At 44.4% G+C, this 12132-nt stretch overlaps 1 pseudogene; it reads right to left on the reverse strand.

The window, feature by feature from the left end:
- Positions 1–1658: 1658 nt before the first annotated feature.
- Positions 1659–8222, reverse strand: LOC115873520 (annotated as a pseudogene).
- Between the last annotated feature and the right edge of the window lie 3910 nt (positions 8223–12132).

A 12132-nucleotide genomic window follows, 5' to 3' on the forward strand; every position in this document is an offset into this window, starting at 1 on the left:
CCAGGATATTCCCTGAATGCCATGCTTTCAGTGTGCTGTGGTGTGAGACTCAGCATGCTAATTGCCTTGTGGGGCTTGGCTGTGACCGAGCACAGCTTTATAGAAAGGTAGTTAGAATCTAGTCTTGCAGTGTTGAAAGAACCAGTCTCCCATGTGTGCTGAGTCTCCCTGCACTTTCCTGCTGGCTGGGGCAAGATGCAAGGCCCTGACTGGTCTCTGTTTATGTTATTTCTCAAGTTTGTATTTCAGAGAACAATCCCAAGGGATGAGATAATGTCTCCATGCACCAGCAAAAAGCAAGTTTAGTAAAGGTTCTGAACTCAGTGTTTCTCAGCTGGGACAGAAGCCCACTACATGTGTAGTGTCTAACTGGACCACTCCCTACAATCTAGATTGGATTTTCTGGGCCACAATTAATAAAATCCTTTATCTCAGGACTTCTGTGTTCCCAGAAAAATTAGCAGTCAGATTTGGAGACAATCAGTAATGGATATGTTGGTTGGATCAACCTACCCAGGAGTCTCATGCTGTCTTCCATCATCTATTAAACTGGTAAAGTAATTTACTAGTCTGCAAGTAGAACCAAATCTCAGATTTAGTCAGAGTGGGAATTCTGGATAGTGTGCAGTTCTGTCCCAGCCTTCAGGCTCCAAAGAGAATGGCATAATCTCTGCTGGTTTGGAAAATCCTACTGAAAATGCCTTGTCTTGCAGTGATAAAATGTCCCCTTATGTTACAGCCACCTGACTCCTTCCTGTTGCTTCTCATGGACCTAAATGACCCCTTGAGAATCAAATTCAGGTCAAGTCACTGCCAAATGATATGCCTGTGGAGCCTGTCTACTTGAAAGGCTTCGTCTCTTGTCAGCACTGACTCCGCCTGTCTGCTTATTTACCCTCAGGCCTGCCAGGCAAGGAACACCCTGACAAATGGGGCAGGGTTCGAGGATAAGACAGACCCACTGAGCATAGAAGAAATAAGAGGATGTGGAATTAGGTAGCTTAGATTTGGGCCATTCTATATGAGCATTTGTGACTTTAGGTAAGTTCTTTAACCTCTTTGACGATCTGGCTTTCTCACCTGTAAAATGGATTCTGTAACATTAGAAAAGGTATATTAGTTTTTTTATAATAATATGGAGTAGCATCTAATATATTGAAGGTCATACAGTTGCCTCACCTTAAATTTCCAACTTATCTTAAATTCCAGTCACAGGAGATGGAAGAGTGGAAAAGGGTGGGACACTCTGGCCAGGATCAGATTAAATAAATAATAGAATAGTAAAGGACCCTAGATGAGATCCTTGGAATGCAGACCCCAATACCCACCTCTGTAATTAGTTGGGTGTATCTCACCAAATGTAGATACGACATTTAGTGATAGCCTTAAATTAAAACAAACAAGCACTTTATTGCTTTAATCATTGTATCACATGTTGTAATTGATAGTATTGCAACATTGCTCACATAGTCTACATCATGAATATAAAAGCATTTTAAGCATAATACAATCACTCTGTTTGGCCTTGGGCTTAAATGACACTTTCTGCCTGGTATCTTTAGGCAAAGGGAGAGATAGGACAAAACTGGATTTTTGGTATTTTCTTGATGGGTCAAGCTGATTGGACTAACCATAGTTTCTGGGTATTCTGACATCGGTTATAGCTCACTTTTGGAAGGGGCCCTTTTCTGGTCTCTAGGTCTTTTTGCCAAATTCAAGTCCACAGCCTTTTGGATGCTCTGGGCAGCCTTGATTTAATGGCAATGTCAATCCATCCATGAGGCTGGGTTGTATGTTCACCAGCAAAGTGCACCCACCTTTTGTGCCAACAGAGTTGCTGGCATAGTCCACAGACTGGCAGGGAGTGAAAAAGACAGAGCCTCTCATGGAAGAAGGGTTCTGGCTTTAGTGCTTGACTGTGGAATAGGGGGAAAGTACCTAAATCTCCTCTTTGGGGTGATCATTGCCTGTGGCTAGGGTATGGGACCAGGGTATAGGACCCCAGGATGACTTCTGTGCCATTGGAGAAGACATGGTTGGGGTAGTATATGAATTAAGAAGGCTGGTTAGTGATGGACTTGCATCCAAAGATGGCATCCTGCTCCCAGAAATGCTGTGTAGAGTCCAAGATCACTTTGGTGACAGAATTCAATGCATCCTCCTTGCCAGGGGAAAAGGATGGCCAGAATTGGAGAGCTGAGCAGGATTGGCAGTGCTGGCCACAATCACATAGTCTGCAGTCAGATGCTTTTTAGGCCAAAGTGGATCATATGTCTGCTAGATGATGAGTTGAGATGCACCATCCCTGGCAAGAGGGCATCTTTCAGGGCCCTGGGGATCTGGTGCCTCCAATGATTTCATCAAACACGAGAAGGATCAGGAAAAAGAGGTTTAAGGAGTTGAGCCATAGTGCTATGGGGACAACACTGGAGACACAGTGGGGAAATTTTGACCCGTCTAACACCCCACACCAGGGTGAAACACAAAGGGAGTGCAATAGAGCAGCATGGGAACTAAGCAATGAAGGCCCTGAGGAATCCCCAAAATAGGCTTTGGAGGCAGGGCATGGCACTTCATCAGACTCAATCAGAAAACATTCATAAAGGTAAATAGAGAGACTTGGAACTATTTATAGTCCTCCCCCACTCCCCACTTCATGTGTATCTATATAAGTTAGGCAGGATAAACAATCTTGAGGCGAAAACAATGGTTCCCAGGGGGAACATGGGAGAGGAGGAAGTAGGGGAAAGGAAGTGGGGAGCAAGCAAACCCAGGGACAGGGGAAAAACAAGTGATCTAAAATTGATGGTGAAGAGGGCATAGAATGCTTGGTGGGGTTTGATCAAGTACTATGTAGCGTAAAGGAATTACTGAAAGCTGAATGAAGGTCAAACATGATAGTGAGACAAGAAGAAAGTAAAAGGAAGTAAAGGAAAGAACTATGAGGCAAATGACACTTATAGAGGCATAAATACTGGCATGTACATATGTTAATATATTCATATATAATGATAGGGACATAGATCCATGTACATGTATTATATGTTAAGTATTGAGGTAGTAGATGGGCATTGGTATCTCTACTCAAGTACTCCCTCAATGTAAGAACACTTTGTTCTATTAAGCTGGCATTCTGTGATGCTCTCCTTCCTGACACAATAGCTGGTCAAAATGGGTACATAAGTAAATGTGGTGAAGAAAGCTGATGGTGCCTGGCTATTAAAAGATATAGCATCTGGGGTCTTAAAGGCTTGGAGTTAAACAAGCTATCTAGCAGGGAAGCAACAAAGTCCACATGGAAGAAGCTCCCCAGCTTGTGTGATCATGAGGTGTTGATGGGTTCAGGTATCAGGCATCAGAAGACCCAAAACACTCATATAAATGAGAACAAGTGGGGTTGAAGTGGAAACACAAAGCCCATCTGTAGACAATTGGACATACCCTCACAGAAGGGTCACAAGGAAAGATTGAGCCAGCCGGGGTGCAGCATAGGACTGATGGAACATACAACAGTCCTGTAGTTAAATGGTTCTCAACCTTCCTAATGCCAGAGGCCTTTAATACAGTTCCTCATGTTGTAGTTAACTCCCAACCATAATTTTATTTTCGTTGCTATTTCATAGCTGTAATTTTGCTACTTTTATGAATTGGGCGACCCCTGTGAAAGAGTTGTTCGGCCTCCAAAGGGGTCGCGACCCACAGGTTGAGAACTGAAGCTCTAGTTCTTTAATGCTTCCCCCACCCCACTATTATGACCCCAGTTCTACTATACAAATCTGGCTAGGCTGGAGCATGTACACTGGTACAGATAAGGTCTCTCGACACATGGAATTCAGGATAGCTAAACCCCTCAGGAAGACTAATGATACCAAGAGGGTAGAGGGAAGGTGGAGGAGGAAGGGAAAGAAATGGGGAACTGACAATGATCAATGTATAACACCCCCCTCCCGAGGGGGACGAACAACTGTAACATGGGTGAAGGGAGACAGTGGGTGGTGTAAGATATAGAAATAATAATTTATAATTTATCAGGTGCTCATGACAGTGGGAGGGTGGAGAGGGAGGAAAAAAAATGAGCTGATACCAAGGGCTCCAGTAGAAAGAAAATGTTTTAAAAAGGATGATGGCAACATATGTACAAATATGTTTGATGTATGGGTTGTTGTAAGAGCTGTAAGATCCTTGGGTAATTTAAACAGACATACTTTTCTGCTAATACAAAGGTGATAGGTTTGAGTACACCTGGAGGTGCTATGTGTCTACACTGATATAATCACGGTCACTATGAGTTGGAATCATCTCTATGGCATGTGATTTGTTCTTTTTCGGTTTCTAGTCTAGTACAAGGAGCCCTGGTGGTGTAGTGGTTATGCATTGAGCTTTGATCCACGTTGTCAGCTATTCAAAACCACCAGCAGCTCAATGGGAGAAAGACTGGGCCTTCCACTCCTGTAAACAGTTACAGTCCCAAAACCCCACAGAGCCAGAAATGACTCTATGGCAGTAAGAGGGGTTTTTTATGCTAGTACATCCCAGGCTGTGCAAATGGTTAAATGCTAAACTACTAGCCCAAAAGCTAGTGGTCGGACTCTCCCTAAAGTACCTTGTAGGAAAGGCCTGATGATTCAATCTCAAAAGGCCACATTTTGAAAACTTTCTGGAATCCAGTTCTACTCTGCATACCAGTCAGAACTGATTCAATGGCAATTAAGAACACCACTAAACCAAACCAAACTCACTGCTATGGAGTCAATGTTGACTCACAGTTCCTTCCTTTGCTGAAGAGCGCAAGCTTGGAGGGAGGGCTGTGAGCTGACTCACAATCACTCCTTTCTTGCCCCTGAAGGTGGTCACCTCTAGGCAGGGCTCTAGAATGGACAACTCCTGGGCAGGCAAAGACTGTGAGTTGTAACAGCTCTCTCAGCCTCTTTCCCACAGTATCCTGGGAGAGAGACTAGCAGCAGACACAGCCTTCGTTCCGTTGTGATTGCTGACTGGTCTGTCTTGGGGATGCCCCATGCTTTCATTTCCCCATCATGCTGGCTCGTGGTTTGTATTTACACTGATTTACCCTGAAGAAGAGTTCCTGGTTGTCACAAACAGCTGACGGCTTAACTGCTTTATGAAAAATGGGTGGTTCTGGTCCACCCAGAGGTACCTCAATTTACTTTTGGAAAAAGCTCCCACCGAAAACCTAAGGAGTCTAGTTTTACTAAGACACACATGAGGTCACTGTGAGTTGTCATCGGCTCTGTGGTAACTGAAGGAAAATGCTGGGTGGAAGCTGGGGCTGTGGGATGCTACAGAGGAAAAAGAGGTCAAATCATCAATCAGCTCCTCAGCTTCTCTGGCCTGGCAGCCTGTGTTTACCCTCTCCTAACTGCCTGCAGCTTGTTCGAGTCATTCTTGTGAACGTTGGAGAAGATTATATCCAGGTGCATTGTTTCTAGAACATGTCCCCAGTGGTTTGTGGCTCCATGTGCTTGGTCTTCTGGCTGAACAATAACCAGGCCCTTGCCAAGACTCCCCGGAGCAGAGCTTCAGCCACATTTTATAGAATAGGGGAGTGAAGAAGACCTGCAACCTCTGGATGAGATGGCTAAGTGTTCTCAAGGTGGGACTCCTACACAGGCAGCAGCAGCACCACTCCAGAAAGTGTTGGAAATCAACCTTCTCAGGCCCAATCCCAGATCTTTGTTTCTAGAATGTCAAGAAATGGGGTTCAGCCATCTGTGTTCCAGGACTCTGTCGGTGATGCACACAGGTGTTTGAAAACCTCTGCCTTCTAGGGCCCCGTTTCTTTTGGGATCCTCACTTGATTTTTACCTAGTTCTACCATTGCTGGGGTTAGTAGCTAACCAACCCATGCTCATTCTTCTGGCTGTACAAATTCTGAGAGAGAGCTGTTCTTTTGGCAATCCATAGTACTTTCAGTATTCTTGGCCAACACCATAGCTTAAGTGAATTACATTTTCTTTGGTCTTCCTTATTGAATATACAGCTTTCACATGCATAGGTAGAGACTAGCAGAAGGATAGTCTACATCATTGTTTCTGGCATGGGTACATTTATTTCTGACTAATTGGTTCATGGGTGTCACTGTCTGACACAAACCATTAAGTGCTAGATTACTAGCCCAAGCAGGGTGATTTAACCTGGCCAGAGGCTCTTTGGGAGACAGTCCTAGCAATATGCCATCAAAGAAGCACAGCATTGCAAACCCCATAAAGTGCAATTCCTTTCTGCATACATAGGGTTCATGCATACACATGAACAAGGTCATGGTGAATGGCATGGCAATGGCGAGAGAGCCTGGGCTCTCTGAGCTGTTGGAGACTGAAGTGGAGAGTTAGACTGGACAACACTCTCTAGTGAGCTCAGGACACCTGGGCGGAAACCTCTTTCACAAAGACTGGCTGTCAACACAGTACCTACCCATGGGTGAGGATTCAGGGGAAAAATATGTTTTCAATGTTGAGCAAATATTAGCTAGGAAGAGAAGGTAGGAAGTGTGTCTCAGCAGGGCCTGATCTATTTTCTCCTCTGTACCACCTACTCATAATGATGATGATTATAATCCTTGTCCTCACTACAAAGACACCGCTCTTACTGCTTTCTACCCCTTCTTTCTTTTAATTATCACAATAAACTATGAGAATCTCCATGATGACCAGAAACTAGGGCACAGAGAGGGTGTGTCTCTTGCTCAACAATCACAAAGAGAAGCACAAGGACAACATGTGAATGTACATGCTGGCTTCCAGATCACCCTGATGCCGTTAATGGCAATTCTTGATTTTCTGTGCAAAATCAATCACCTGTTCACTGGTTGTAGCCATTGTAATGTGTGGAGCCATTTAGGAGGTCAGAAGTTCCTGAGGAGGGCTGATTGTGTTTGACATAGGAGGCGGTGTGAGCAATAGAAAGGTGGATAAAGAAGTTCCTGGTATGGCCAGGTTCATGCTCGTGTGTGCAGGGTGTGGGCTAGTGGTCCTTTCACACCTCGTAAAGAAAGGAAATAAAATTGAAGAAGTTGAGGTGACACTGACGGCTTGCCTGTAGTAATCTCGAAGGGTGGTGGCCCCACGCTGAGGTCACTCAGTACTTGTTTTCACGCATGTTCTTCAGGAAGCGATCAAACAGCTGTTCTGTCTTTCCCTCTTCCGCTGCTCTGAGTGTGTCAACCTGTACCTCTTTTGTCTTCCACTGTGCCCTGTTGACCAGTACTCAGGTACAGGGGTTGGTGTGGCAGAACTTTCTGTGTTTTAGTCTTAGCTTACTGAGTTTTAGTCCAAACTTTCTGAAGAATTTATGAGAGAGCCTATAGGAAGAGCCAGAGAATATTGGGGTAGGATGCGAAGCTGCTAGCTCCTCCTCCCTGGTATCCCTCTTCAAGTCCTTGGAGTAGGCAGTTGACTACCCTGAGAAATGAGGATTTACGGGGGCCATTGAAACTGCCCTCCTGCCTCCACCCACAGAGGTCTCTATGGTCTCTATGCTAATAGCAGCAGGGCTAGGAGGGAACCTGGTTTTATGGCCCCTTGGCTGTTCTCTGATCACACCATATCAGGCTACCCTTTTATGCTCCCCTCAGTTAGTCTCTCAAAGTATATTCTGTCCGAAGTCTTTGGACTCCAGGCTGCAACCAGTCTGGGGGGTGAAGGTAGTGTGAAGTGTACCCAGGGAGAATCCTCCTCAACTTCTCCTCTCTGGAGATCACATTACACACCTAGCCTCCAGATGATATAGTCGGAGACTACTGCTCAGGGTCCCCCTTACAGAAAACGTCTTTGCTAGCAGAGGCCTTACACTAGCTGTGGGAACCCCAGGTCTCCCACAATCACACGCTGTCGATAGCAACTATCATAATAATGTCTTACAAAGGAGACCACCTTTGATCTTTCGAGGTGCTTTATCATCTCAATTATCTTTTGTGATCCTCAAAGTAGCCTTCCAGGCAGGTGGATAGATATGGTTGTACTCTTTACGCAGATTTTCAAAAATGAGACTGGGAGAAGTTCAGGGATAAGCATGGGGCCACACAATGAGTTAGGGCAGCTAAATGAGATAAAGATAAAATGTCTTTATCCCTGGGACAACACCCTAGAGCCTATGAAAGGCTTCTCTGATGACCTTCCTTCATTTCCTTACCAATCCAGAACTTACCCATGAAGGTCCCCTGTGCTCCGGTGCTCTTTGTGTCTCTCTTCTGTCACCCACATGTCCCGAAGACTCCAAGGTAGTTTCTTAGAAACATGGACCATTCCTGGACTCAACAAAATTGGCCGTGTCCCTTCCACTTTCTTCTCCATCCAGCTCCCACAGCCTTTCCTGTACTTCTCCTCCCACCCACTCCCTTTTTAATGGGGTTTAGAACCTAATCATCAGATCACAGGAACTTTCTACTTCTTCTACCCTTGCCCAAATAAGTCCCCAATACCAACCCTTGGCCCAGCACCTTGGGGTTGTTCCACTCAACTCTCTTCTCTTCCTGCTGGGGAATGACCCACCCACTCCCATATGGTACCTGGTGGCCTATATCCTGCAGGGTCTTGAAGCAGTGAGCCTGTCCCAGTCACAACTACTCACTTTCTTTCCACTGTCTGAACAAACCTGTCTTTCTCAAACTGAACCAGCTCCTCCTACTGGGGGTCCTCAAAGCAATTGATGAACTGTTCTTTGAAGGCCTGGGTACCTGAGCTTAGTAGGAACAGGAACATGAGAATCAATCACCCTAGGCAAATGATTATGAAGTTGGAAGTTGGGCAAAGGACTGTGGAATTAAGGAAGCCTGAGCTTGTCTTAACACTTATTCTGAAGAAATGTATCATTGAGCATAAGAAGCAATATCCTGAACTCCAACCAACTTCCTCCCATGCCTTTCTGAAAGGGAGGCTCTTTTCTCTCTTGGTTATCAGTCCAGTCCAGTTCCATGATAACCTGCTTAACTATCCAATCCTTAATCAGTGTTAGGCTTGTTGCCTCCTTGGTGGGCAGTTAGGAAGGTAGAAGTAGTATTGATAAGTAGGCTTGACCTGTAGAGATGGGGGATTGTTGGTGGTGTGAACCATGAAGTGTAGAGGAGGGCAGAGAAGAGATGGACTACTAGGGTTCAGGGAGGAGCAGAACCTTTGGAACATTGTGCAGGTAGCAAGAGATCATGGGTTACTCTGTAGCCACAATGTCCCAGAAGGAATGGTAACTGTGTTTGAGCACACATTCAGAGCCAATTATGTTCTTCATATACTGTAATTTATGTAATATCATGAGTCTTGTTGTCCCCATTATACAGATGAAGAAAACAAGGCTTGGAGAAATTACGGAATCTGCTGGGACCACACAGGTGGTAATAGTGGAGACAGTTGGATCTTGGGCTCTCAGTGATTCTGAGCGTGAAGGAGTCCTCTCACTGGGCTCTTTTTTAGTTGTTGTTCATCATTTTATTGGGAGCTCTTAAATATGTCAGCATCCCATAATCTAAATAGATCACACATACTTGTACAATTGTTAATACAATCAGTTTCAAAACATTTTCTTTCTTCTTGAACTCTTTGATATCAGCTCTCCTTTATCCCCTCTTTCCCCCTACCCTTCCCCCCAGGAACCCTTGTTATTGTTACATATTATTATGACTACTATTCCATTATTGTCATATATATACTATATGTATATATTAGCCATATCTTACTCCATCCAATATATCCATTCACCTACAATTCTGTTATTCTCTCCCCTTGAAGGGGCTATACAGTCATCATTGCTTTCAGCTCCCCCATTTTCCCCTTCCCCTGCCCTGTCTTCCCATATCCTCAGGGAGTCTTTACTAATGTTGCTGTTACTGAAGGGTCATGCATCCTGCATCCTGGCATTCCTGCATCGAATGATCTTAATTACACAGATGAACATGCGTAGGTCTAATAGTATTAATGAGGTGACACCTAAGCCTTAGAGAGAAGGACATGTTAAAGAAGTAGAGGATAGTTATGTGTGTCATCAGTGCTATACTGTACCCTGAATTCCTCATCCACCCACATGGCCCCCCTGTGAGGACCGAGTTTTGTTTCTTCCATGTGGGCTTTGTGGCTTCCCTGCTTGTTGGTCACGTGTTTGACTACAAGACTTTAAGACCCCCAGATGCTATATTTTTTTAATAGCCTGCCACCATCAGCTTTCTTCACCACATGTTCTTATGCACGCTTATTGTCTTCAGTGATTATATCAGGAAAGTGAGTATCATACAGTGGCACTCATTAGAAAAAGCATTTTTAAAAAATTGTTAGATCATTTTATTGGGGGCTCTAACAGCTCTTATAACAATCCATACATTGTATTAAGCACATATGTTGCCATCATCATTTTCTAAATATTCACTTTCTATTTGAGTCCTTGGTATGAGCTCCTCTTTTTGCCCTCCTTCCCCCACACTCCCACTCTTATAAACCCTTGATAAATGATAAATTATGATTATTTTCATATTTTACACCATCCACTGTCTCCCTTCACCCACATTTCTGTTGTTCATCCCCAGCGGAGGGGGCTTTGCAGCAATAACAAACTATTCTCATGCGTAGGTGAGATTTTAGTAGAGGCCCAAAGTCAGCTTGCTCCTTTTTTTTTTTTGCAGTTTTAAAACCTTTATTATATAATCATCCACTAGTTTTCACCACATTGACTGTCTGTAGGTTTTTGAAAGTGGTGACAGGCACGTAGGTAACCAATGTGTAGAGCTTGTTTGGGGAATCTTCATCCTCATTACATTTCCCGGACAGCGGTATGGATATGGTATGGGACATTCCTGATTCTTTGGCCTAGACAGCTTTGTTGAGCCTGGTGTCAATTCGTACATCTGGTGTCCCCATCTCCTTCATGGCAAACTTCCGAATCTCCTTGAGTGCCCGAGGGGCACGCTTCTTGAAGCCCACGCCACAAATGCACTTGTGAATGTGGATGGTGTCCTCTCTGGTCACAAACCTTACTGATAGGTGAACAGCCCTTCTTCTCACCCCCCTGCTTTGCGGGAGCCGTAGTGCCGGGACCAGGCTGGAAAGCTCCATCTGCTTCCTTATGGTATTTACATAAATGTGCATGCACAGACAAATATACCTATATTTATATAATTATATATTTATACCTATATATATATGTTTTTTGCCTTTTTCTTTTTTCTTCTTTCCTCCTTTTCTTTTTCTTTCCTCTTGCCCCACTATCATCTAATGTTCACCTCTCAGTAATTCCTCTCAGACACTTTTCAATTGATCAAACCCAACCAGGAACGCTATATTCTCCTCACCATGCATTTTATAACCCTTGCTATTCCCCTGTCCCCCTCATTATTGACTCCCAACTCACCTCCCCCCCATCTTCTCCCTTTTCATGCTCCCCTCACCCTGAACCATCGGGTCCATCACTGTCTCCATGGGGTTGCTTATCCTGCCTATCTTATATAGATAGACACCAAAGAGAAAGAGAGAGAGGGAGAGGAAGACCATATAAATTGTTCCAAATCTCACTGGTATCCTGACTCAGAGTAGATGAATATCTCTCTGTTAAATAGTGAGCAGGATATGTTATAATCCCTCTGCCCAATCCCCTTTTCTTTCAGGGTTCCAAAATCTGGGACCCGCTTACCTAACAGCAATTTTGTTCCTCGGCCTTCATGTCCAAAACGAGCACATCCTACAGGTCCTTATTACTCGTCTTGCAGTCAGGATGGAGGGAGCTAGTGGTCCCACCACCCACCCTGTTACACCTTTAGACTTTCTGTGTGGTCCCCTTGTAGGTAACCTCCAAACAGTTTGGGTGAGGTACCAAATGCTGCCCCCATAGTCAGAAATGTGTAATGGGGTGTGTTAGTCTGGGTACTTTAGAGAAACAAATACCACAGAAACTCATGTATAAGAGAGAATTTTATATAAAGAGCAAGTGTACATCAAGAAAACATCCCAACCCAGTGCTGCCCAAGCCCACAAGTCCAATATTAACCCATTAATCCATATGTCCAATACCAATCCACAAAGTCCTCCTCCATTTCACAAAACACCCACAGTGATGCCAACTGCAAGAGGAAAGCCGAATCAGTGAATGTGTAAACATTTCAACACTGGCAGGGGTCCCCACACGGCTGCTCCAGCA

Source organism: Echinops telfairi, unplaced genomic scaffold (genome assembly GCF_000313985.2).
Source record: "Echinops telfairi isolate 266 unplaced genomic scaffold, ASM31398v2 ScPeMD7_7469;HRSCAF=8507_0, whole genome shotgun sequence".
In the NCBI taxonomy this organism is placed as follows: domain Eukaryota; kingdom Metazoa; phylum Chordata; class Mammalia; order Afrosoricida; family Tenrecidae; genus Echinops; species Echinops telfairi.